General features: G+C 38.8%; 1 long non-coding RNA gene across 1 annotated transcript; it reads left to right on the top strand.

Moving 5' to 3' along the window:
- The first annotated feature begins 625 nt into the window (after positions 1–625).
- LOC147371041 (uncharacterized) lies at positions 626–6442 on the top strand. The gene is made up of 3 exons (XR_015165724.1): positions 626–722; positions 1073–1538; positions 5006–6442. It is a non-coding gene; the product is annotated as an uncharacterized LOC147371041 (long non-coding RNA).
- The last annotated feature ends 19962 nt before the right edge of the window (positions 6443–26404 follow it).

Genomic DNA, 26404 nt, shown 5'->3' with positions numbered 1-26404 from the left:
AAACATCCCACAATTTACGATAGGTTGTCTGGAATGTTCGACAATTATGAATAAAGTTGCGAAGAGAGTTTATGTACAGATGTTTTTGTAATCATATATAGCTATCCCCTTGTATCTCTGGACATTGGGTCTAGGAGCCCTGTGGATTCCAAAATCCATGGATTCTCAAGACCCTTAGGTACAATGGTGTACAACAACAGTCAACCCTCTGAACCTGTGGGTCCCGCACCCATGGGCACAGGGGGCTGACTGTACTTTCATTTCTCTTGAGCAAATCCCTGGGAATGAAATTGATGGGTCATAGGCGAGGTGTGTTTTACTTTACAAGAAACACATGGCTTTTTCCTTAAGTGCTCCTAACATTCTCATTTAGTTTTTAAAAATAAGCATACTTATTGCAATGTGGAGAGGATTGTAAGAGGTCAGGAACACAAGCTGGGAAGCCATTGTATTATCATAGCCTATAGCCAGAAACTAGGTGCAGGTTTTACCTAGAATTTCTGTAAAATATTTGTGTGATTTTTAATTGCCCGTAAGGCTAATATTTGACTCTTGATGTGATAGCTAACCACAGGGCTAGTTTCAGCTGTGTACTTTGGAAATATGTGAGGAATTTAAAACTCAAGCACTACTTACGGGAAAGAGTCCTTCATTTTAGAGAAGGTAATACTTGTAAATCATGCAAGGAAGATATTTCTGTGAGCTTCTGTGCTATTTTCCAGGTGAGTGATGAGGTGTCAAACAGATCTGTTCTTTTTTCCCATCACAAGGTTTATATATTTTTCCTTTCTTATTGTAAAATAAAATACAGATCCAGAAAAACCACACAAAAGAATTGTATAGCTCTGAATTATTATAAGCCAAATACAGTTTTAACTACTGCCTGTGCCAAAATATAAAGTTATGCCAACCACTCCAGAAACTCCTCCAGGTAACCCGTCCCACACACCTGCCCCTCTCTCCAAAGGTAATCACTTCCCTCTTTTTGATTTTGTCATTAAATATGCATTATCATACTGTAGTTGATTTTGCCTATTAAAAACTGATGTCTTTTGTCTCTTTTAATCTACAGGTTTATCCTCCATTCTTGTCTCTGCCATACAGTTTGTTGAAGAACCTAGGCTATTTCACCGAAGTGTCTTGGAGGCTGGACTTCTTTGATTGCATCCTCATGGTGAAGTTCAACATGTTTATCCTCCATATTTCCTGAACATTGGCAGCTGCATCCAGGAGCTTGGTCAGACTCAGATTTAGTTCAATGGACCCATTATATCTGACTGCGTTTCTGACTTTTAGCAGACCTTGACACTAACTGCCTCAAATCATTTGTTGTGGTTCACAAAAAGGCTGATGCTCTATCATTTGGCTATAGTATTTTTATTAGCTAAAGTATTTTTATTGAGATGCTTCTTTTCACCTATTGGATTACCTAGCACCATGATTCAGAGAGGAACGACAGGATAAAGTTTTGATTTGTGCTATTTACTCACCTGTTCTTAAGTAAAATATTGGGATTGGTTCCATAACATCCTCTGAAGGTGAGTGATTAGTTTTATAAATGTGTAGTGGGAGGGAATTTGCAAAAGATTTTGGAAAATTCTCTTACCTGGAATGCTAGCAATTGTGCTAGTATTCAAAAGGAATGGCTGTTTTGTCAAGTTTTATATTGTGTGATTTAATTGTGTGTTTGTGTGAATGTGTGTGCATGTGTGATGGGAGAAACAAACTGGCACAATAAAAATGTTGGTGAATAGTTGTATTTTGGCTAATACAACTAGCACTTCTCATTTTCTACACAGTACATTTTCTGTAAAGCAAGACAAATTACCACTGTATGTCTGTACTATGACATGATTACACATTAATTCACCATCTTTATGGAAATTTCTGTCTTTATATAAAAAATTTTGAGTAGCCATTTTACTTCACACATTCTTTCTTACAGAGTATTATATTGTAGGATAAAAGAAGGTTGAAATCATAGCATTACCTGATTAAGAGTTAATATGTGAGGCTCTAACATTGATCTGACTCACATAATCTTACTTTATTTCTTTTATGCAAGAAGTAGAATAACTTGACCTTGAAAAATAAAATAAAAAGTACCATGCTTCCATGACAAGGCTGTCCTTTGGTGGCCAGACATTCTAGGATATGGGGTCATGGCCCTAATCTGGGCACTGTGGCTGTAGCTCCCATCCAGACTGGGTGACTCATTTACAGCCAGCATGTCTCTGTTCCATGTCTTTAAAGAGGGACAACCATAAGGCATCTTTGTTTACACTCCACTGGCAAAAAGGGAATTAATCAGCATACAGTTTTTTTCAAGCCTCAGCTACAACTGGGGACACACGTAAGTCTGGAAAATCCTTTCCCCAGGGCATTTTCAACTGATGTCCTCTCTTTAGGCTAGCTGATAGTTTTGTTGAGATTTAAAATCAGTATTCTATATGTGCTATGCAAGAATTAAAAGGTTTAATGGAATCTCCAGTGGTGCCCTAGCCCAGTTTTAGACTTTACGTCTCAGATATCTCTCAATCTCTTCCTTATAAAGACTTCTGGTAGCAACTTACATACTTATCTACATTTCAAGGAAGGGAACCTTAAAAAATATTTTTCAAATTCCCCTCCACCTTAAAAAATAGGGCTAGTCTTAGCAACACCACTAACTACTTTCTGTAAATTATCTATGAATCGTGTATCAAAGTTCAACACTGAAGTTCTTGGTCATGTTAGAGCTAAAATGGTTCTATCTCTAATTTTGGCTTTGTTTTGATCATATGTTATTTACTTTGTAAGTGATGTCATTCTAATTCATGAAGGTAAGTTGTAAACTGCTGATATGGAAAAAAAAAAAGCATATTTGCCATTTAACGTAGAAGAATAATTAACATCGCCATTATGAACCATGGCTGCCATAGACTATTGATTAGGATGAGCTGATCTTAGCCAGTTTCTATTGCCTAAGTTCTGAATGCAAAAAAATAGTCTTTTCACTGGTTGAATGAGTTAGTTACTGCTGAAGCTGCCGTCTGTTAATAGGTTAATTGACTCAACTTAACCAGCAATCAATCTGTGCTAACTGTGCCCACTCTGTGCTACCCGAGGAGGTGCACAGGTGACCAAAACATGCTCCCTGCCTGAGGAATGTGTATCCTAAAGCAGTGTTCTCCAAAGTGTAGGCTGGAGGCCAGTGCCAGCCCTCAAACTGTTTCTTAACCAGCCTATTACGAAATAAACACAGCAATTGAGAAAAGATGGTTAAGATAGGAAGATAGGAATGTAACAGCATAATTTTATGTGTGTTAATATCATTCTGCTAGTTATTTCTTTTTATTGTATTTTTTTAAAGTGTTGGTCTGAGACTGGAAATTGAAAAATGTTGGTTTTATGCAACTGATAGTTTCAGAAGCACCTGTTAAAGGTGTAAGCCAGACACGTTAGTTCCACTTTTTGCTGATGAACACCATAAAAATGCCTTTATACTTTTTATATACAATTATATACACATACATGTTATACATACATATGTGTAACAGGAATGAAAATTCTAAGAAACATTATTTACCTTTACTGTAAGTGATTCTGACCTTGATATTTTTATTTACTTCTCTTTTATCTCATTAAAAAAAACTGATATTAACTCATGAAGTAGGATGTTCTGCCCAATATGAATACTATGTCCTAAAGGGTATGATTTAAAGGTATCTTTCCCCAAGACCTCTTACAGATGTTGTATTTCTAGAGCTGGAAATTGAGATTTTGGTTCTCTGTTAAAGCGAACATCTTTGGAGAGGGGATAAGTTTTGCCAATCCTATATCATAGAGTGAATGATTTATTTTCTGGAAAGTTAATTATATTAGAGGGAAGAATAGAGAAAACATGGAAGTCTGAAGTGTGTGCCTAGGACCAAAGTTGAGAGAGGTTCTGAGAAAGAAAACTTACCTTTACCATTTTACCTAGAGGTTACTACAATAAGTACAAAGTAAAATTAATGTTTACTGCTACGATAAGACCTGAGCAGCACATTCTCTGAAAGAAGAAGAAAGAATTTGGAAAGGAGGCTAACCTGGGATTGGCAAACAAGACAGTAATACATCATTCTTGCCAATGTAGATAAGATATTAACCAGTATATCTGGAAGACAGAAGACCAGAAAGGGGGCGGTTTGGGATCACCAGAATAGGAAAGGTGGGAGAGTATGGGGTTTGCCTTTTTTAAAAGCAAGATGTGTCAATGCTATAATAAAAGTGACTCTGGTTCTCAGGTTTAGGCAAGATGCCTAGTCTGGGTCCTCTGTCTTTTGTTGCCAAAACTCAGTCCCACTAGAATTATCTGTTGGAACAAATCAATGCAGAAGGCATTAAGAAAGCCGGCTCAAAGATCATCAGTGATTTTGTTAGGAGTACAGAGGAGTCAAGCAGCTGGTGTTTTCCTGGTGTTCTGAAGACTGAAAAAAAAATAATCATATCAGGGAAGTGACTTAGGGCATAAGCCTACATTAGTGGGTGTGGAGAAGGAAGGACTTGTTCTAGTTTGCTGTGAGAGTCCCAGATTGCCAGCTGGAATTTTGCTGCGTTGGTATGTTCTGTACTTCTGTGAGCTGTCTGGGCTGAGGCTCATTTATTAACACTGCAGGATTATTATGTACCAGGTCACTTTGTCAGTATGTAGAATATGGCCATTTTACCCTCAAATCTGAGATGTTAACTAAGCACAGACAGTAGTCAGTGAGTGAAGTCAAATAATTTAAATAGAACACAATGGGTACGTTAGACTATATCATAGCCCATCTGATCTCTTTTATCAGTTACATGAGGCTCCCTGTCTTTGAAAGGATGTCTAAGCAAAGATCAATTTTATCTTGCTTCATAGAGGCATTAAGTATTACCTGCAACTTGATCATCACAATTTGTAACTGAACGTTCTCTTTAATTTGGAGTAAATTCTGTGGAACTGGAATGACCAGATGAGGTCATCCATTTTCTTTTTGTCAATCTACAGAGAAGGAGTCAGATGAATGGATACGGCCACACTGCTTTCTTCCCAGAACAACAATCCAGTGCTGAGGAGAAGCCCAACTCCGTCACTGTTGTGAGTGTGAGAGAAAGAAAGTGGATTTGTCCTCACTGCCTTGAGATTGAAGAAGAGGGGAAGGCTATGTGTGAATCTGCCATTAAAGCCTCGCATAATTCCAGAAGTCCACACTTACCTTGGGCTTCCCGGGTGGCACCAGTGGTAAAGAATCTGCCTGCCAATGCAGGAAACTCAAGAGATGCAGGTTCAATCCCTAGGTTGGGCTGATCCTCTGGAGTAGGACACGGCAACCCACTCCAGTATTCTTGCTTGGAAAGTATCATGGACAGAGGAGCCTGGCAGGCTGTAGTCCATGGAGTCGCCAAAGAGTCGGACACAACTGAGCACATGTGCATGCTCACCACTTGCCTGACACTAGTAGCAAAAGAATTTAGCTGGATGGTGGGATCAGAAATATCCCTGCATGTTGTACCCTGAAGAAAACTTTGCCATTTCCTATAATTGTGTAAAATGACTCATAACTAACAGGTGGATGTGACCCCTGCCCCTCAATGCAGATGCTCCTCACTCGCTACTCCCTCTCTGAGATACAGGTAAATTCTAGCTAAATCACACCTTGTGATGCGCTGGCCTGGGACAGAGGTGAGAGCTTGCAGAAGAAGTAGTGGACCATGGAACTGGATCTCAAAGTTCTGAGCCGCTTCTTGTCTAGGAGCAGTGAGTACCTACTTGAGGTCGCTGGTGAGTCAAAACACCTGCCTCCTCTGGCACTATGTGATCATCACTTCATTGATTCTGCAGTGAACCATAGTCTAAAGGCTTTATCAGAAGATTTCTTCTGTGAAGATGGACTTTTTGTTCTGTTTCACAGGCATAGATGTGAGAACTTTAAGGACATGAACAAATCAAATGACCATTAATTCACTGTCTGCAAGACATTAGCATTTGAACATTTTGCATGATTTCACAATCATGATAAATGACAAAGAACAGTGGAGAACATGCAACCAGCCAACTGCTCAATAATAACTGACTTTAGGAGATGGATTCCCCATCCTGAGGAAGTCCAGACTGAAGAGTCTTGATTTTTGTACCATATTCTTCTCCAGTCCTGGATTGTAGTTGGATAAAACACTGGGTCATATACCAGGGATTCCCAACCCATGTGGGTCAGGTGTTCACAAGGGCTCAGTGATATTAGAGAAGTCACAAAATGGATTGGGTTTTTCCTAAGGCCAAATTTATTGCATTTAATGGAATTTTTCTTAGTTTAAGAAAAATTGCATTCTGAGTGATAAAACATCCTTCCCTTGTAAGGGATATTATGGAAAGAGTGAGTGTGTGTGTATTTCATATACACATGTAGATTTAATGTGTTTATTTGGTGAAGGAAAGTGGAAAACTCTTTGTCTCTTCCTGACTCTTTTTTGGGAAATTTTACTGGTCTCTGAGTTCCAAGATCTGGGAACCATTATTTTATATAGGGTTTTGTACACTGGAAGGTCAAAATGCAGTTCATTATAGATTATATTTTTTAAAAATAGCTTACAGAAAAATGAATGGAAATTACAGGGATTTCCATAATTCCCCTCCCATTCCCTCAGTTTTCTCTATCCTTAATGTGGGGTGCATTTGTTACAATGATATTCATCATTATTAAAGTCCATAGTTTGCATAAGGGTTAACTCTTGTGTTGCAAATTCTTTGGGTTTTGACAACATGTAATGACATGTTTGGGCTTCCCTGGTGGCTCAGACAGTAAAGCAGTAAAGCGTCTGTCTGCAGTGAGGGAGACCCGGGTTTGATCCCTGGGTTGGGGAGATCCTCTGGAGAAGGAAGGGACCCACTCCAGTACTCTTGCCTGGAAAACTCCATGGATGGAGGAGACTGGTAGGCTACAGTCCATGGGGTCAAAGAGTCAGACATGACTGAGCAACTTCACTTTCACTTTTCAGTGACATGTATCCACTGTTAGAGGTATCATACAATACAATTTCATTGCCCTAAAAATCCTCTGTGCTCTGCGTATTCATCTTTCCTTCTACCTGAGTCACTGGTAACCACTGATCTTTTTACTGTCTCCAGATTATTTTACCCTTTCCAGAATATCATATAGTTGGAATCATAAAATATGTAGCCTTTTCAGATAAGGGCCTCTTTCATATATCAGTATATATTTAAGTTTCATCTATGACTTCTGTTGCTTGATAGATCATTCCTTTTTATTATTGAATAGTATCCCATAGTATAGATGGACCGCAGTTTGTTTATCCACTCATATATTGAAGGGCATCTTGGTTGCCTTCAACTTTTAACAATTATGAATAAAGTTTCATCTTGATATATATTTTTGCATTTAAAAATATTTATTATATTCATTTGCTACTATTAAAAGTGTTCATTTGCTACTATTAAAAGTATTCATTATGAGATTTTAGAAAATATCAGAAATATAAAAAATAAATTTATTGGTAATTTCATGCCAAAGATAACACTAGTAACTGTTAGTGTATGTTTATACTTTTTAAAAACCTAATGTGTATCTAGCTACATCTAGAAGCTATATCTATGTCTACATATGCCTGTAATAATTATTTAAAAACTTTGGTATTATATATAGTGTATATAGTTTTGTATCTTAGTTTTTTCCCCACTTACCATTATGTGTATATATTTTCAAATCTTTAAATTTTATTTTTGGGGAAGATGATATTTAATAACTACACAGCGACTCATTAATGAGTGTTTTTAAAAATGAATTCTATGTGTTATTTCATTCTTCTTCTAGTAAAATATGAACTCTGAGAAAGTAAGGATTTTGGTCTTTTTTTTTTACAGTCAATCCTTCACTACATAGAAAAGTGCCTGGCAGGCACAAAAAAGGCAGTCCTAAAAATTTTTTGTTCAATAAATGGAAGAATTGTATTTTTGAAATTTGTATGATTTCATTAACTACCCCTTAGAATCAACCCTACGCTTAGTTTTGGTGACTAAGTTATTGCCTGCTAAATTGAGGATCAAAATAATTGAGCAGTCTCAAATACAGTGTTTTTAAGAAATGGATTACTATAGCAGTTTTTTCAAATAGTTAGTGATGGCAGTATATGTACAACTGAGGGTTTTTCAGTGGTGCCCTGTCTCTCTCTTGAGAGAAACTAAGTATTATTGTTAAGAGGCTGATGAGAAATAAAGCTTTGTCTCCAGCAGAGAACTTTACCTGGATTATGTGGCTGCAGTGATGCCCTGATAATAGGGTACCTGCTAGGAAGGGCTTTTTGATGCTTCTGGATGGGAACCACTTACCAAGAGTGACTGGTAGTTGCCAAGAAAACTGCCTCTCCATTTTAGCTGACTGGAAATTCCTACTCATGTTTTCAAGGGCTGGCATTTTTTTCCCCAACAAGGCCAAGAGATGGGGAGTGGCGGTGATTATATGATGTTTAGAAGGTTGATAGCTGGAAAGGGCAGTTCACCAGGACATCCTGCCAAGATTCTTACATTCACCAAGGGGCAGAGTAGTGAACAGACACAGAAGGCTGCTGATTTTAGAGCAAGGACTTGAGGTGGAAGCGGCAAGAGAATAAATCCTGGAGTCCAAGGCCTGAAACAGATTTTACTTCCTTCTCAGCTTTACTGAAAGGCTAGTCCTGTTCAGCACCTTATTGTTTCATTGGGTGAGGTCATAAATTAAAGCCATGTCATTTAAAGTTATTTAAAAATTCACTAATTTTGGGGATTGATTTAAATTTCCATTTGAAAATGCCTGCTTTGTATTACAAACTTTTCAAATTGCTTTCTAAGTAATAGATTAAAAGAATCTGAGTAGGCATGTATCCACAGTTACAGCAATAATGGTGTCAAAGATTTCTGAAGATAGAACTTTTGTCCTAGATTTTTCCAATTTATTAATCTTTCTTCTGGTTTGCTTCAACCCTTTCTATATGATCTGAAAACTTATTTGCCAGTTTTTTGTTATTAAAAATGTTTTATAACATTATTTAACAATGTTACTTGTATTTATTAATTAATTAATTTTACCAGTATTTATTGAATACCTAAAATATGTGATGTACTTCATACCCAGGGGGAAAAAGCCCTCAAAAAGTGTAATTGAGTGTATGACCTGAATATATAAACAGGCAGTGAAAATATAGCATAATATATTTTAAAAACACATAGGCGAGGCAACTCACCAAAAAATAAACATCAGATGTTTTCAAGAGTAAATACTGACTAAACTAGGAAGAGTAAATATGAGTGGTAGTGGTATGAGGAGTGGAGAAGGACATTTCAAGAGGCAGGAGCAGGGTACGCAAAGGCCCTGAGGTGACAGATTGCACGGCTAGTTAGAGATCTAAAAATAACTTAATCGGACTAGCTTTTAAGTGAGAGATGAGACTAGGGATGAAAACTAAATCTAAAAGATTTTGCAAATCATGTTAAGTACATTATGTTAGAGATTATGGGAAATGTTTGAAGGTTTTTATAGTAAGTAGGATCAGATAGTCCATTTAGAAATCACACACTGACTTTCCCCTGGAGAACCAATTGGTGAGGGGTGATTCACAAGGCAAGGAGGTTAGTTAGAGGACTGTAGCATTGTCCAGGTCATAGCTGATGATGGTCCGAACCCAGAATAAAGGCAATGGGCTTTTATTCTGAGAGTGTATGTTGACCTGAAAGCCATGGTAGAATCACCAGAATTTAATAATTGGTGGCCAGATAAAATGGATAAAGGAGAGATCTAAGAGAATGACATTGACAGTCTTAGTGTGAGTTCCCCTACACACAAGTCTGAGACAAGGACTGGGGTTCAGGAAGTTTAATTTAGAGGAGATCCTAGAAAGTAAGAGTGAGGAAATGGAGAGACTGAGTCAGGAAAGGAGAAAAGCCGATTCTAGGAAGGAGGAAAATCAATCAAGTGTGCACCACTGAGCTCTTCATTGCTGCAGAAACTGGAGCACAGTCTTGTGGGGGATCCTCTGAGGAACCATACTGAAATCCCGCAGCAGGATCTCTCTGGAAAACTGGAGACTGGGCCTTTAGTCCCTGATTCTCCAATCTCTTTAGTTTGTTGACTCCAGGGACATTAACTCATAGCTGCTGAACAAGTTCTTAGAACTTTGGCTAAAACCCTGAGGCAGAAAATCTGAGGGAACTACTTGAGGTGAAACTGGAGTTAGAGGTGGGATCAGCAGATTTGACTTGGAGCTCAAGCAGAGTCTACTACAGTGAAGGTGTTTCATGTTCAGGCAACTAGATGCAACAGCATATAGTTCTTGAAATAATTTTGAGACATCTATGTGGCAAGACCCAGTAGGTAGTAGGATATAATTCCCATACCACAGTAATGGGAATCTTCCTGTGCCAGGGATCAAAGCCGGGTCTCCTGCATTGCAGGCAGATTCTTTACCATCTGAGTCAACAGGGAAGCCCAGTGAATTTAGGAGCTGTAGGCCAATTCACAGGTCTTGTATTAGTTTGTTAAGCTGCCAAAGCCAGGTTCCACAGACTGAGGGGCTGAAAGAACAGAACTCTGATAGCTCTGGAAGTTAGAAGTCCAAGACCACAGCGTCAACAGAGATGATTTCTTGTGTGGCTTCTCTCTTTGACCATCCTCTCCCTGCATCTTCACATGGTCTTTCCTTTGTGTCTATCTGTGCCCGAGTCTCCTCTTCTTATAAGAACATGAGTTATGTTGGATTCAGTCCACCCCTGTGATCTCATTTGAATTACCTTTTTTGTGTGTGTGTAAATTAATTTCTTTTATTGGAGGCTAATTACTTTAAAATGTTGTGTGGTTTTTGCCATACATTGACATGAATCAGCCATGGGTATACATGTGTCCCCCATCCTGAACTCCCCTCCCACCTCCCTCCCCATCCCATCCCTCAGGGTTATCCCAGTGCACCAGCCCTGAGTGCACTGTCTCATACATTGAACCTGGACTGGTGATCTGCTTCACATATGATAATATACATGATTCAATGCTCTTCTCTCAAATCATCCCACCCTCGCCTTCTCCCACAGAGTCCAAAAGTCTATTTTTTACATCTGTGTCTCTTTGCTGTCTTGCATATAAGGTCATCGTTACCATCTTTCTAAATTCCATATATGTGCGTTATTATACTGTATTGGTGTTTATCTTTCTGACTTACTTCACTCTGTATAATAGGCTCCAGTTTCACCCACTTCATTAGAACTGATTCAAATGCATTCTTTTTAATAGCTGAGTAATATTCCATTGTGTATATGTATCACAACTTTCTTATCCATTCATCTGCCGATGGACATCTAGGTTGCTTCCATGTCCTGGCTATTGTAAACAGTGCTGCGATGAATATTGGGGTACACGTGTCTCTTTCAATTCTGGTTTCCTTGGTGTGTATGCCCAGCAGTGGGATTGCTGGATCATAAGGCAGTTCTATTTCCAGTTTTTTAAGGACTCTCCACACTGTTCTCCATAGTGGCTGTACTAGTTTGCATTCCCACCAACAGTGTAAGTTCCCTTTTTTCCACACCCTCTCCGGCATTTATTGCTTGTAGACTTTTTGATAGCAGCCATTCTGACTGGTGTGAGTTGGTACCTTATTGTGGTTTTGATTTGCATTTCTCTGATAATGAGTGATGTTGAGCATCTTTTCATGTGTTTGTTGGCCATCTGTATGTCTTCTTTGGAGAAATGTCTGTTTAGTTCTTTGGCCCATTTTTTGATTGGGTCGTTTATTTTTCTAGAATTGAGTTGCATGAGCTGCTTGTATGTTTTTGAGATTAATTCTTTGTCATTTGCTTCATTTGCTATTATTTTCTCCCATTCTGAAGGCTGTCTATTCACCTTGCTTATGGTTTCCTTCATTGTGCAAAAGCTTTTAAGTTTAATTAAGTCCCATTTGTTTATTTTTGCTTTTATTTCCAATATTCTGGGAGGTGGGTCATAGAGGATCCTGCTGTGATTTATGTCAGGGAGTGTTTTGCCTATGTTTTCCTCTAGGAGTTTTATAGTTTCTGGTCTTACAATTAGATCTTTAATCCATTTTGAGTTCATTTTTGTGTATGGTGTTAGAAAGTGTTTGAATTTCATTCTTTTACAAATGGTTGACCAGTTTTCTCAGCACCACTTGTTAAAGAGATTGTCTTTTCTCCATTGTATATTCTTGCCTCCTTTGTCAAAGATAAGGTGTCCATAGGTGCGTGGACTTATCTCTGGGCTTTCTATTTTGTTCCATTGATCTATAATTCTGTCTTTGTGCCAGTACCATACTGTCTTGATGACTGTAGCTTTGTAGTATTGTCTGAAGTCAGGCAGGTTGATTCCTCCAGTTCCATTCTTCTTTCTCAAGATTGCTTTGGCTATTCGAGGTTTTTTTGTATTTCCACACAAATTGTGAAATTATTTGTTCTAGTTCTCTGAAAAATACCATTGGTAGCTTGATAGGGATTGCATTGAATCTATAGATTCCTTTGGGTAGTATACTCATTTTCATTATATTGATTCTTCCGATCCATGAACATGGTATATTTCTCCATCTATTTGTGTCATCTTTGATTTCTTTTATCAGTGTTTTAGAGTTTTTCTATGTATAGGTTTTTTTGTTTCTTTAGGTAGATTTATTCCTAAGTATTTTATTCTTTTCACTGCAATGGTGAATGGAATTGCATCCTTAATTTCTCTTTCTGTTTCCTGAATTACCTTTTTAAAGATGCTATGTATTCGCCACATGTAGTCTTATTCTGAGGTACTGCAGTTAATACTTCAGCGTATGAATTTTGACAGGACACAATTTAGCCCATACAATAGGTAGTAATAGACAGGAGGGGAACAGATAAGCTTGTTTAAGAAGCAGGAATAAGAAGGAAAGGTTCTTAAACAGGATTTGAAGGGATACTATCATTTAACAGGATTAACACAAGCACAAACAGGACTAATCTTTAATACTAACAAAACAAACTGATAAGGAGTTTAGAAAAGTGGGAGGAGACCAGGAGAGTGTGGCTTCATGAAAGAAGGGGGTTGGATTGTTTCCAGAAAAGGGTAAGCAGCCAATGCTAAAGGCTGCTCAGAGACACAGCAGAAGAGAGAAGCTATGAAGTTGCTGAGCCCATGAGTTGATCATTGAAAAGAAGCTGCAAAACTATGGCTGAGAGAAGAGTGAAATACTGCAGTAGCTCCAGTGGAGCATGGCGTAAATGGATGGGTTTCAGTGCTACTGGGAAGAACCAACAAGGAAGATGAGCTGGGGGTAGATGGGAGAGAGGAGGTGATAGGTGAGCAATGACTGAGGTGGAGGAAGAGGAAAGGATTCATAGTTCATGTATAGGACTGGCCTTAGATAAGTACAGAGACAGCGCTTCCATTTGTCCAGGGTGCGAAGGAGAAGTGGTGGGAAAAATGATTGGAAAGTAAGGAGGAGTGTTGGGAAAGCAGAGTTTGGGGGGAGAGAAGATAGTTTGAGTTAAACAAAGGGTTGAAATACGATTCCATAAAACAGCAGGCAGATGTAACTTTATAAATATTTTTATGTTCAATCTAGTATCATTTTTGGTCTTGAAATTTCTGGAATCCATTTTCTTCTTGAAATCAGAGCACTGACATATTTTATCAAAGAGTTTAGTTCAAAGATGAAACACAGTTTTCATACAATTTTTGTTACTGTGTCTATACATGGATGATTAAATGATATTGTTATATTACTCTATTCCTAAAAATAGCTTGAATAAAATACATAGTGCTCTTCTTCTATGGAGGACTTGACAAGAAGTGAAACAATGCAGTTAGCAAAGTTTCAATGTGTTTAGTATGCTGCCTTATCTGGCTGTTGAGCTACTGCTTACTACTGATAAGGAGAGCAATGGAAAAATGGAAAGACAAGTTTATGTGGATATAGACCGTTTATTACTGTGTACTGTCACATCATGGACCAATGTGATCATAGTTCTTGTTCACGTTTAGATAATGCATTCTATAAGCACATTTAATAGTGCTGCCTAATTCATTGTGTAAAACTTCTGCTGCTCCTCAGAGCCTTGAACTAAGCAAGGAATCTTCATTCATTGTATTATTTGCATAATACCTCTGATTTAATATTCCTCATCTGTAAATTGCCTTTATATCCAGCAGGAAGTTATTTTTTTCATTTAAAATATTAAGATAATAATCTTAAAAGTCAATAAAATTATAAGATAGAGTTGGTGATAGGAGAATTAAACATATGTGATAGTGAAAAGCTTTTAACAAAGTTTGCATTTTATATTTATCCACTTAGATATCGCAGGAAGGACTTTTGGTTTTCAAGTCATTTAGTTTATAAATGTACAAGATAAAAGTTAAAAAAAAAAACCCTTTCCTTAATACACAGGCTGAATATGAAGATTAATATCTTCTGATAGCTTTGGAAAGTATAGAATAAAATCAAGACATAACAGTTTACCTTGGGATAAATATTAGGATAAAACATTAAAAATTATGTTTTGTATGCTTTCAAAACATAAAAACCTTTTTTATTGGTAACCTTTAAATATTTGAAAAGTTATAACAAAATACTTGTAAAATTTATAGCATCCATAAATAGAGTGCTTATATCCAAATGGAAATTTAATGTATCACATGTAATTAATAATCTAAAAGCAAGTGAATTGCATGGTTCCACAGAATTTCATTAAGAACCTACCAAGTGCCAGGACCTGCACTGTAGTGAAAAATACACTGAAGTGAAAAAGCACGTTAGTGAAAAACTATGTCAATTCCTTGTCTTTTTGGAACTTAGATTTCAGTGAGGAAGATGGACAGTAGCAAAATTGAGAAATAAACATAATTTGTTTAGAAGAAAAATAAGGTACAATAAGTTACTTTGACAAAAGTGGTTTTGGGGACTAGTGGAAGGGGTGAGGGTCCTGACCAGAATATGACCATTAGAGAAAGGAGGGGCGGGGTAAGTGATGACAACAATTAAAAGCAAGTCTTAAACGATATTTGCTATTAAAAGGGAGCAAAGGAATAGAGTGCTAGCTTTAGGGTCAAGGGAATTGTTAAGTGATAAGAGATAATATTTTCTGCTCACTAGGAATAACTTAGTGCAATGTGGAAATGATGTATTAGTTTTAGGGCTGCCATAATGAAGGACCACAAATTGGGTGGCTGAGAACAACAAACGTTTATTGTCCCACATGCAGTTCTGGAAGCTAGAAGTCTGAAAACAAGTTGTTGGTGGGGCTACACTCCCTCTGAAACCTTGAGGGGGAACTGTCCTTTCATCTTACCAGCTTCTGGTGGTTTGCTGATAAGCTTTGACATTCCTCGGCTTGCTGCTGCGTATCTCCACCATCAGCCTTCATTGTCCCATGGTGTTCTTCCCTGTGTCTTCACATGCCCATCTTCAAGGAAGGATGCCAATCATATCAGATTGGGACGCACCCATCCCCAGCTAATTACATCTGCAATGACCTTATTTTCAAACAAGGTCACATTCTGAGTTACTGAGAATTAGGAGGACTTCAACATACCTTTTTCTGAGGAACATGATACAACCTATACAAAATATACTGATTTCCTGAGAAAAATAAAGTAGGAAAGGATCTTTTTAGACACTAGAAATAATGTTTCCTATTCTTGGGAATGCTGTAGCACAGAGAGAAAAACTGATGGCATTGTAGGAGAGAGAAGGTATAACTGTGGGAACAAAGACCTTGAGTAAGCAAGAGAGGATGGGAACCACTGTACCAGTGGAGGCTAGTCTTGGAAAAAAAGGATGAAAAGTTCATTTGCTCTAATAGGAGAGAAGAGTTTAGGAATTCAGCTAAGGCTGGACTACAGATTTGATGGCAGGAAAAGAAATTTCTTTTGAGTATTTGTATTTTCTCAGTGAAAAAGAAACAAATGTTTCTGACTTGAACTTTGAATCAATATAATAATCACAATTAGTGTTGTTTTAGGGAATTGTAGTCCATGTGAGAAGGCAATGGCAACCCACTCCATACTCTTGCCTGGAAAATCCCATGGACGGAGGAGCCTGGTAGGCTGCAGTCCATGGGGTCGCTAGGAGTCGGACACGACTGAGCAACTTCACTTTCACTTTTCACTTTCATGCACTGGAGAAGGAAATGGCAACCCACTCCAGTGTTCTTGCCTGGAGAATCCCAGGGATGGGGGAGCCTGGTGGGCTGCCATCTATGGGGTCGCACAGAGTCGGACACGACTGAAGCGACTTAGCAGCAGCAGTCCATGTGAAAGTAATGTGGTGCTTGAAACACACACATGCACCCACACATATTCCTATGTCTTTATGCTAGGTGCTTTACATGTATCATTTACTCTAATCCTCATAACATTTGACAAAGAAATTTTCTGGCAAAAGAATTTCTCTTTCTACATACCATAAAGTTTTCAAGTATTAAATATCCTCTCATAGTAGTCTGCTGCTGTTAAGTCGCTTCAGTCGTGTCCGACTCTGTGCGACCCCATGGACGGCAGCCATAGTAGTCTAGAGGTTAGCTAATAGCACATTGTCAATAGGTCCTTTGAATGCTGCAATGCAATCAGTACAAAGCTGAGAAGAATAGTTTAAAATTTTTAATAGATTAAAATATAGATTTTTGAATAGATTAAAATATGGAGTATAGATTAAAGATCAATTAGTGAATATTTACCTAAACTAAGGGATTTAATTAATACCACTGTTTATCAATAATCAGTTTTGTGTTAGCAATAACAGGACAAAGAGACCTAAGACCAAACCAAACAAAATCTCTTTATTGTCATTTAAAACTTTCAGGGCACTCCATACTGCTTCTTTGTCATATATATATATTTAATAACAGTTAGCTATTAAGAAGAATCTAGGATGATAAAGGAGAAGGCAATGGCACCCCACTCCAGCACTTTTGCCTAGAAAATCCCATGGACGGAGGAGTCTGGTAGGCTGCAGTCCATGGGGTGACTAGAGTCGGACACGACTGAGCGACTTCACTTTCACTTTTCACTTTCATGCATTGGAGAAGGAAATGGCAACCCACTCCAGTGTTCTTGCCTGGAGAATCCCAGGGACGGAGGAACCTGGTGGGCTGCCGTCTATGGGGTCGCGCAGAGTCGGACACGACTGAAGCGATTTAGCAGCAGCATCAGGATGATAAAAGGAATGTCAACCCTCCCAAATAGGTAACAAATAAAACAAATACATCAAACCCATGTTAACAGCTATAAGAGTTGTAAGTAGAAATGCGCTGTGAACAAGCATACTTGGGTTCCTCATAACTGACTTTAAGTGCTGATCAAACACTGCAGCTTCTTGACCAGAAGCCCAGTCCAGGAGGCATTGTCTTTATGTTTTAGTTTCTCAAATATAAATCAATTTGGTAATAGGTAGTAGTCTTTACCATCCTTATAAATATTTATATCAAAAGAAGATTATAAATTTAAAATGTATAATATTTTTTATTTTAATGTTACTTTTGCTAAAAATGAGTCAATATTTTAAAAACTGGTTTACTTTTCTGTATTTAACCTACCTTTGATTTGTCTTCACTTCTATAATATTTAAGAATATAAACTGTATGTAAAACGTTCTTGTCTGATTAAGGCAATAAGTTAATGTTCCAAATGTTCACCCACTAGAATTAAAATGTCAGATAGTAAAGGTTATATGAAGAAAATAATATCTGTAAGAAAATGATGGCATTTAGACAACTACATATTAATCTAGATGATAAAGCAAGAATGCTGTTATCTTTGTTGTAGGCTTTCCCCAGACCTACCCCATAGACCAAACTGTCCCCAGAGAGATCATGTTTTTATAGTCAGTGTGGAATGGAGAGAGTATTGCAGATATTATTTTTGTTGATGGCACTGGACCTTCAGTTATAAATATTGAATCCTATAGTGTCAGCAGAGTGTTAGATTAAAAAAAATGACAGTAATATAAATGTTCTCTAATTTAACTTATATGAAGAGTACATCATGAGAAACGCTGGGCTGGAAGAAGCACAAGCTGGAATCAAGATTGCCAGGAGAAATATCAATAACCTCAGATACGCAGATGACACCACCCTTATGGCAGAAAGTGAAGAGGAACTAAAGAGCCTCTTGATGAAAGTGAGAGTGGAGAGTGAAAAAGTTGGCTTAAAGCTCAACATTCAGAAAACTAAGATCATGGCATCCGGTCCCATCACTGCTTGGCAAATAGATGGGGAAACAGTGGAAACAGTGGCTGACTTTATTTTTCTGGGCTTCAAAATCACTGCAGATGGTGATTGCAGCCAGGAAATTAAAAGACGCTTGCTCCTTGGAGGAAAGTTATGATCAACCTAGACAACATATTAAAAAGCAAAGACATTACTTTGCCAACAAAGGTCCATCTAGTCAAGGCTATGGTTTTTCCAGTAGTCATGTATGGATGTGGAAGTTGGGCTATAAAGAAAGCTGAGCAGAGCAGAATTAATGCTTTTGAACTGTGGTGTTGGAGAAGACTCTTGAGAGTCCCTTGGACTGCAAGGATATCCAACCAGTCCATCCTAAAGGAGATCAGTCCTGGGTGTTCATTGGAGGGACTGATGTTGAAGCTGAAACTCCAATACTTTGGCCACCTGATGCAGAGAGCTGACTCATTTGAAAAGACCCTGATGCTGGGAAAGACTGAGGGCAGGAGGAGAAGGGGATGACAGAGGATGAGATGGTTGGATGGCATCACCAACTCAATGGACATGGGTTTGGGTGGACTCCGGGAGTTGGTGATGGACAGGGAGGCCTGATGTACTGCGGTTCATGAGGTCGAAAAGAGTCAGACATGACTGAGCGACTGAACTGAACTGAACTGAATAATCTTGAAAGCCAGGCATCTTTGAACCTACTCTAGAAGCAGTTTTGATTCGATCTGATCTTTGATGACCCCCTACCCCATTCTTTAATTCTTAAATCTATGGCACAGCCAGGTGCAGGACATGAAGATGGTAATGCTACACACACATCTTCTTTTCTAATCCCAGTCATTTTGCTAATCCTGCTCTCCAGTGTTGGCCAGTACAGAGCACTAAGAACCTCTCTCAAGATAAAGGAGTAGAAAGGACATTAGAGTTTTTATGAGTTACAACTTTCTGTCTGAATTCTCTGGGTGATAAATTTATCTTGGCTCCAAGTTTGTCCTAAGAGTTTTCCAAGCCTTCTTTAAAAATTCACTTAAAGAAGAATCAAAAAATGTTGATGAATGAAATAGGCAGGAACCTAATAGAAATAATTCTGAATTGAAAGATTGAAAAATTACACATAATATTGACCAAAATTTGCGTTGTATTAACTTTCAATGGATTAACTAGGGAGAAACAACTGAGAGAAGTTACTTGTTCCTATTTTGGGTATCTTAGATAATTTTCTTTTAGCTTAAATTTTTAGTTTTATTTAGGTGCTTTAGTATTTATTTAGTAATATTTTAGATTTAGTTCAGTTCAGTTCAGTTGCTCAGTCGTGTCCGACTCTTTTCGACCCCATGAATTGCAGCACGCCAGGCCTCTCTGTCCATCACCAACTCCCGGAGTTCACTTAGACTCACGTCCATCGAGTCAGTGATGCCATCCAGCCATCTCATCCCCTTCTCATCCTGCCCCCAATCCCTCCCAGCATCAGGGTCTTTTCCAATGAGTCAACTCTTCTCATGAGGTGGCCAAAGTATTGGAGTTTCAGCTTCAGCATCAGCACCTTCAGCACCTTCCAATGAACACCCAGGACTGATCTCCTTCAGAATGGACTGGTTGGATCTCCTTGCAGTCCAAGGGACTCTCAAGAGTCTTCTCCAACACCACAGTTCAAAAGCATCAATTCTTCTGCAATCAGCTTTCTTCACAGTCCAACTCTCACATCCATACATGACCATTGGAAAAACCATAGCCTTGACTAGACAAACCTTTGTTGGCAAGGTAATGTGTCTACTTTTTAATATGCTATCTAGGTTGGTCATAACTTTCCTTCCAAGGAGTAATTGTCTTTTAATTTCATGGCTGCAATCACCATCTGCAGTGATTTTGGAGCCTAGAAAAATAAAGTCTGCCACTGTTTCCATTGTTTCCCCTTCTATTTGCCATGCAGTGATGGGCCCAGATGCCATGATCTTCATTTTCTGAATGTTGAGCTTTAAGCCAACTTTTTCACTCTCTTCTTTCACTTTCATCAAGAGGCTCTTTAGTTCTTCTTCACTTTCTGCCATAAGGGTGGTATCATCTGCATATCTGAAGGTATTGATATTTCTCCTGGCAATTTTGATTCCAGCTTGTGCTTCTTCCAGCCCAGCGTTTCTCATGATGTACTCTGCATATAAGTTAAATAAGCAGGGTGACAATATACAGCCTTGACGTACTCCTTTTCCTATTTGGAACCAGTCTGTTGTTCCATGTCCAATTCTAACTGTTGCTTCCTGACCTGCATACAGGTTTCTCAAGAGGCAGGTCAGGTCGTTTGGAATTCCTATCTCTTTCAGAATCTTCCACAGTTTATTGTGATCCACACAGTCAAAGGCTTTGGCATAGTCAATAAAGCAGAAATAGATGATTTTCTGGAACTCTCTTGCTTTTTCGATGATCCAGCAGATGTTTGGAAATTACAGTTTGAGGGTTTATTTGGAAATTACAAATTTGGAGTTAGTTTGGAAATTACAGTTTGGAAGTTGCAATTTCATTTTTAAAAATAAAACTAATGGGAAATGTCAAAGAAAATATGAACTTAATCCAGTATGTTGTTGTTGCTCAGTCAAGTCTGACTCTTTGTGACCCCATAGCCTGCCAACTCCTGTGTCCATGGAATTTTCCAGGCAAGAATCCTGGAGTGGGTTGCCATGTCCTCCTCCAGGGGATCTTCCTGACCCAGGGATTGAACTTGTGTCTCCTGCCTTGAGGGCAGATTCTTTATCACTGAGCCACTGCTGCTGCTAAGTCACTTCAGTCGTGTCCGACTCTGTGCGACCCTATAGAAGGCAGCCCACCAGGCTCCCCCATCTCTGGGATTCTCCAGGCAAGAACACTGGAGTGGGTTCCCATTTCCTTCTCCAATGTGTGAAAGTGAAAAGTGAAAGTGAAGTCGCTCAGTCGTGTCCGACTTGTAGCGACCCCATGGATTGCAGCCTACCAGGCTCCTCCATCCACGGGACCCTCCAGGCAGGAGTACTGGAGTGGGGTGCCATTGCCTTCTCCGAATGCTGAGCCACTAGGAAGCCTAATTCAGTATGTGACACATCAAATTCATACCATTATAGAACATTTCCTTCTATCCTTCTTCTTTCTTTTTACTTCTCTCAAGTTCGGAAATGACAGATAATAAAAAAAAAAAAAATTAAAGAAAATTCATCTGAATGCTGTATTTTCCTGGAATTAACTCTATTATAGCAATTCTTTCTCTTTTTTTTAGATGAGAGAAACCTAGGCAATGGTCCTGGGACTTTGGAATAAAGCATCTACTTATTCCTGCTTGTATCAACTGTAGAAAGACTCATAGTGTTTTTGCCTGGGTAAATATTTAAGCTTCTTTTAATGTGAATTTTTTTCATATCTAATTTAGTTCCCAAACTGTAGTGGAAAGTACATTTTTCACTTGTAAGAAAGTACCAACATGTTTTGGGTAACTTGGATTAAGAAGTAGGCTTGGTTCCTAGAAGACACACCAGGACTATTAGTTGTCCATAGACTTTAAGAAATACACGGGTACCAGATGAGGCATTTCTAGAGCTTGTGCATGGAACATAAAAAAACATGGACATTAGTAAATCCATCATTTTCTCAGTGGCATCAGACTTCATGTCTGAGGAATATTTCTTCTTTCACAAATATTGATGTTATGGCAGATGTTACAGAAAAACTCAAACATTTTGGCCAACCCAATTCAAGTTGAACAGTTCTCTACAATTCCAAAGGTATTAGAATATGTTGTTTTCAAATCAGTATCTTTACTTGTAACATCTATCCTGCTTTTACTTTATATTTGTGTACATTTTTATTCCAAGTACTTTTATGTACTTTAAGACTTTCCCATAAGAATGGATCATATTAAGTATAAAGCCACAGATACCAAAGCTTGATTTTTCATTGAGTGCCAAGAGTAATTTTCCTCCTTCTGCAATATACCAAAAAAGGCATCTGAATAAGAAATCAAACTGAAAAAATTAAAGTTTCAATGATTAAATGACAAATTCCTTCCAAGTTAAAAAAAAAAAAAAGTGTTTTTGAAAATGGGCTCTCTGGACCATGTCCTACAGACAAGTAATTTTCCGGTCTATAGAAGATGAGCTACCTGGCCTGTTTGATACTGTTACGTGTCAGATAAACAAGTGGTTGTCACAGTGCTATCAACTGTGCTCAAAATGACGTTTCAGTCTGATCTGGCTGGTTTGAAATTTTAGTTTTCCTTGGCTTTGTTGATTATAAAGTGCTTTAATGTTTATCTCAGTGAACTATCAAAACACCCCAGTGAAGTACCAGAAGAACTAAGGGACTTCAGCTACCCAGATGACAATGTTGTTCGCACGGTTTCAATTAAAATCAGAACTCAAGTTTTCTGATTCTTATTTCATTGTTCATCCCTCAGTACTGAGCTGCCAAGAGACCTTGAGCTGTCAAGAGATCTTGGGTGAGTTAGCTTATGGTGCACCCCTAAGAGACCATACAACTCTGATAGAGACAGAGTAAAGAGACAAAGTAGGTGACTAAACAGTTAATTCCACTGGTCGGGGAGGGGGGCTTCCCAGGTGGCACTAGTGGTGAAGAATCTGCCTGCCAATGCAGGAGGTATAAGAGAGGCAGTTTTGATCCCTGAGTCAGGAAGATCCCCTGGAGGAGGGCATGACACCCCATTCCAATATTCTTGCCTGGAAAATCCCATGGACAGAGGAGCCTGGTGGGCTATGGTTCATAGGGTCTCAAAAGTCAGATACAACTGAATCGACTTAGCATACCAACTAGGGGATTGTAAGTAGGAAACACACGGGAGACCCCTGTAAGTTAATGATTACTTAAGAGAGCAGGTTTGTTTAACCAGAAAACCAAGCAGGTTGCTGAGCAACAAAAACTTGCGACAGAAGCATGAGACATGCCCCTAAACCATAAAACAATGGTGACAGGAGACCCACATACTGCCCAGTGAGCTCAGTAAGTTAATGATCCCAGACATGCTTCTGCACACATAAAAACAAAAACCAATGATTTGTAGATCTAGCTTGACCTTATAAGGATAAGAACACCCCCCTTCTCAACTTGGAGGAGGAACTGATAACGGAGACATGATATCCACTCAAGAAAGACAAAGAAAGTCTTCTTCCCCTTTCCACTTTTCCTTTGATTATTGGCAAACCACTCCAGTATTCTTGCCTGAGAATCCCCATGGACAGAGGAGCCTGGTGGGCTCCTCATAGATGAATGCTTCCTATAGTGAGAGTATTTCTGCAGCAAGAATGTGGTCTGAATGAGCCTTGGGGAAAAGACTAGAAGTGAAACTGGTCAACAGGATTCTTAGGTAGATTTAAGCTCCTCGTAGTGCACACACTGGGCTTCCAGGTGGTGCTAGTGGGAAAGAACCTGCCTGCCACTGTAGGAGACAAAAAGACATGGGTTCAGTCCCTGGGTCGGAAAGATCCTCTGGAGAAGGGAATGGCAACCCACTCCAGTATTCTTGCCTGGAGAATCCCATGGACAGACGAGCCTGGCAGGCTGCAGTCCATAGGACTGCAGAGTTGGACATGATTGAAGCGGCTTAGCACAGTGCCCACATGCACTGAAGAGAGAACACTTGCTCTGCTTCCTTTTTCACTTCCAATAGTTTCGTCTGAAACTCTTCTTAAGTTAAAAATGCTTTGTGAACCAGGTAAGCCAGTGATACCACTGGCATACAAAATTTTGCAAATAATGGCTGGGTCAGCTATCACTTTTTAATTCTCAATCTTTGATATTTTAATTTGAACAGAGATATTTAATGTGAGTGGAAAACAGAATATCTGAAGGAAGGGAGGGCAAGGGAAGAGGATGGGAGTCCAGTTATTAAGAGATTGGGAACTCAGAGGAGAAAAGAATTCCTTTTCAAAGTTTCATTCCAAAAATTTGCCTGAGGCTAGATCTTATCTTTGTACTAAGATCTTATCTTGAAAACAAAATTCATAACTGTTTTCACATGATCCTACTTCCTAAAGCTCCAGTTCACTCCAGCATTGGGCCCCTGACCCTCAAGTGTTGGGAGAATTGAGGTATGGGAAGCCCTGGTTCCAAGGAGAATTATTCATACCTGATGTTCAGCTGACTCCATTACCCTTCAGAGACCCAGATGGAGGCCTTTCAGGGCTATTGTTATAAACCCATGCTATTTTTGTTAGCTTTCTGAGATGATGAAGCATGCCAACCCCACAGCAGGGCATCTGCACATCTGCCACTCAGGACTCTCCTCCCTGGGCTCACAGAGGCATATTGGTTCTAACTCCCCGAGTCCCTACATTAGAGGCTGCCTAAAGTTCTACCACCATCTACATGTTGACAATTTTTATTCTTTTAATTATAAGAGTGAAGCACAACTTTTGAAAAATTCAAACTCTATAGAAGTGTACAGAGAAAAAGATAAACACTGTATGTTAACACATGCATATGGAATCTAGAAAAATGGTACAGATGAATCTATCTACAGGGCAAGAATAGAGACGCAGATATAGAAAATGGATGGGTGGACATGGGCAGGGGCAGGGGCAGGCATGAACTGGGAGACTGGGACTGACCTATGTACACTGGCGTGTGTGAAACAGATAGCTAGTAGGGAGCTGATGTATAGTGCAGGGAGCTCAGCTTGGTGCTCTGCGGTGACCTGAATGGGCAGGGGGTGGGGGATAAGGGGAGGAAGGTCCAAAAAGGAAGGTATATATGTATACATGGAGCAGATTCATTTTGTTGTACAGCAGAAACCAACACAACACTGTAAGGCAATTTTAATTCAATAAAAAAGAAATAAAAACTAAAGCAAACCCAATAATACTGCAAAAAAGAAAAGAAAAAAGAGACGTTTCTCTCATTCTCCCCTCCAGAGAAAGGCATTATTCTTCCTTCAGAATCACCTGCTTCTCAAACCTACTCTTGAAGAGGAAGACGTTGTAAACAGCTCGGTGCATAAACCCGCAGATGTTTGATGTAAGTGCAACTCAGACACCTGGACACAGAAACACACACGCTGCTGTTCATATTGTTTTACAGCGCATTCTGCTCTTAACTTTTTTCATTAATTTACCCAGCATCTTTCTGTGAGTGTGCATACACATTTTCCAAAAAGTCTAGGAATATCTTCAAAAAATTGTATGGAATTAATTATAAAGCACACAAACCATGGTGAGCTCATGGTAAATACACCGAGCCGAATGGGAGCAAAAGGCCCAGGGATATTGGTCCATTAGAAGGAAGCAGAGCTAGGAAGAACATAGGCTGATATAATTTCCAGTTTCATTTGCTTACTCAAATTAAAGTCATAAGGGTAACGCTCTCCAAACATTGCCTGGTGTTTGCTTTTGGTGGTAAAATGAAAAGAGACAGGCTTAGGCTGATTGTTATAATACTTAGCCATGTCCCTCAACTCTCCTGAGGTTTTCTTTCTCCACTCGAAAATGACTAGATTAGAGTCAACGATACCTATGATTCTTTCCATTTCTGATTAGCATTTTACTTTCCTTGGGGGGAAAAAAAAGCCTTAAGAATTTAGTTAGGTATAATGTAGTCTTTGTTTCAAGGCTCACAGTTGTTTTTGTCCATTTCCCAAAAGCAGTTCACTAGGCTGGTTACACAGGTCAGATTACCTTACCATTTGAAAAAGCTTATAATAATACCAACATTCTGTTTTAAGTATAAAGGGTTTTCACACACCTTACCATATCTGATTTTCACATTCAGTGACATAGATTGAGCAGATATTAATTCCCATTTTATAGACTAAGAGTTAAGTTCAGAGAAAACTTGCAGAAATCTGACACTTACCTACATTTCCTGTGGCATTGATGGTTGAATAGTCACGTACAATCTGGACAGATTTTATCCAGATTTAATATTTTATCATTATCTTACTCCCATTTGAGAATTTTATGTGTGGCATGTTTGTAATAATAAGGAAGGAATAATATTTGATACTCATAATACAGGAAATAGAAGGTTTAAATTCACTGAGGAGAACTCTTACCACAGATGACCATAAGGAATCTTTTGGAGCATCACTAAAGACGTCTTTGACCCCCTGGAACTTTGAGTTCCTACTCTAGACTCTTCAGGTCCAAAGGCCCTCTTTCAGTTCTCCTTGCTCTTCAGGTTTCTTGGAGCTTTTTACTTTGCATTTCTTCGTCCTGGAATGTGCTTCCACTCCCTGTCTGTCAAACCTCTACTGATCTTTCA

Source organism: Bos grunniens, chromosome 6 (genome assembly GCF_055505025.1).
Source record: "Bos grunniens cultivar Pamir isolate PY7600 chromosome 6, Bosgru_T2T1.0, whole genome shotgun sequence".
Lineage (NCBI taxonomy): Eukaryota > Metazoa > Chordata > Mammalia > Artiodactyla > Bovidae > Bos > Bos grunniens.
The sequence above is the reverse complement of the archived record's forward strand: the minus strand, read 5'-3'. Positions and strand labels throughout refer to the sequence as shown.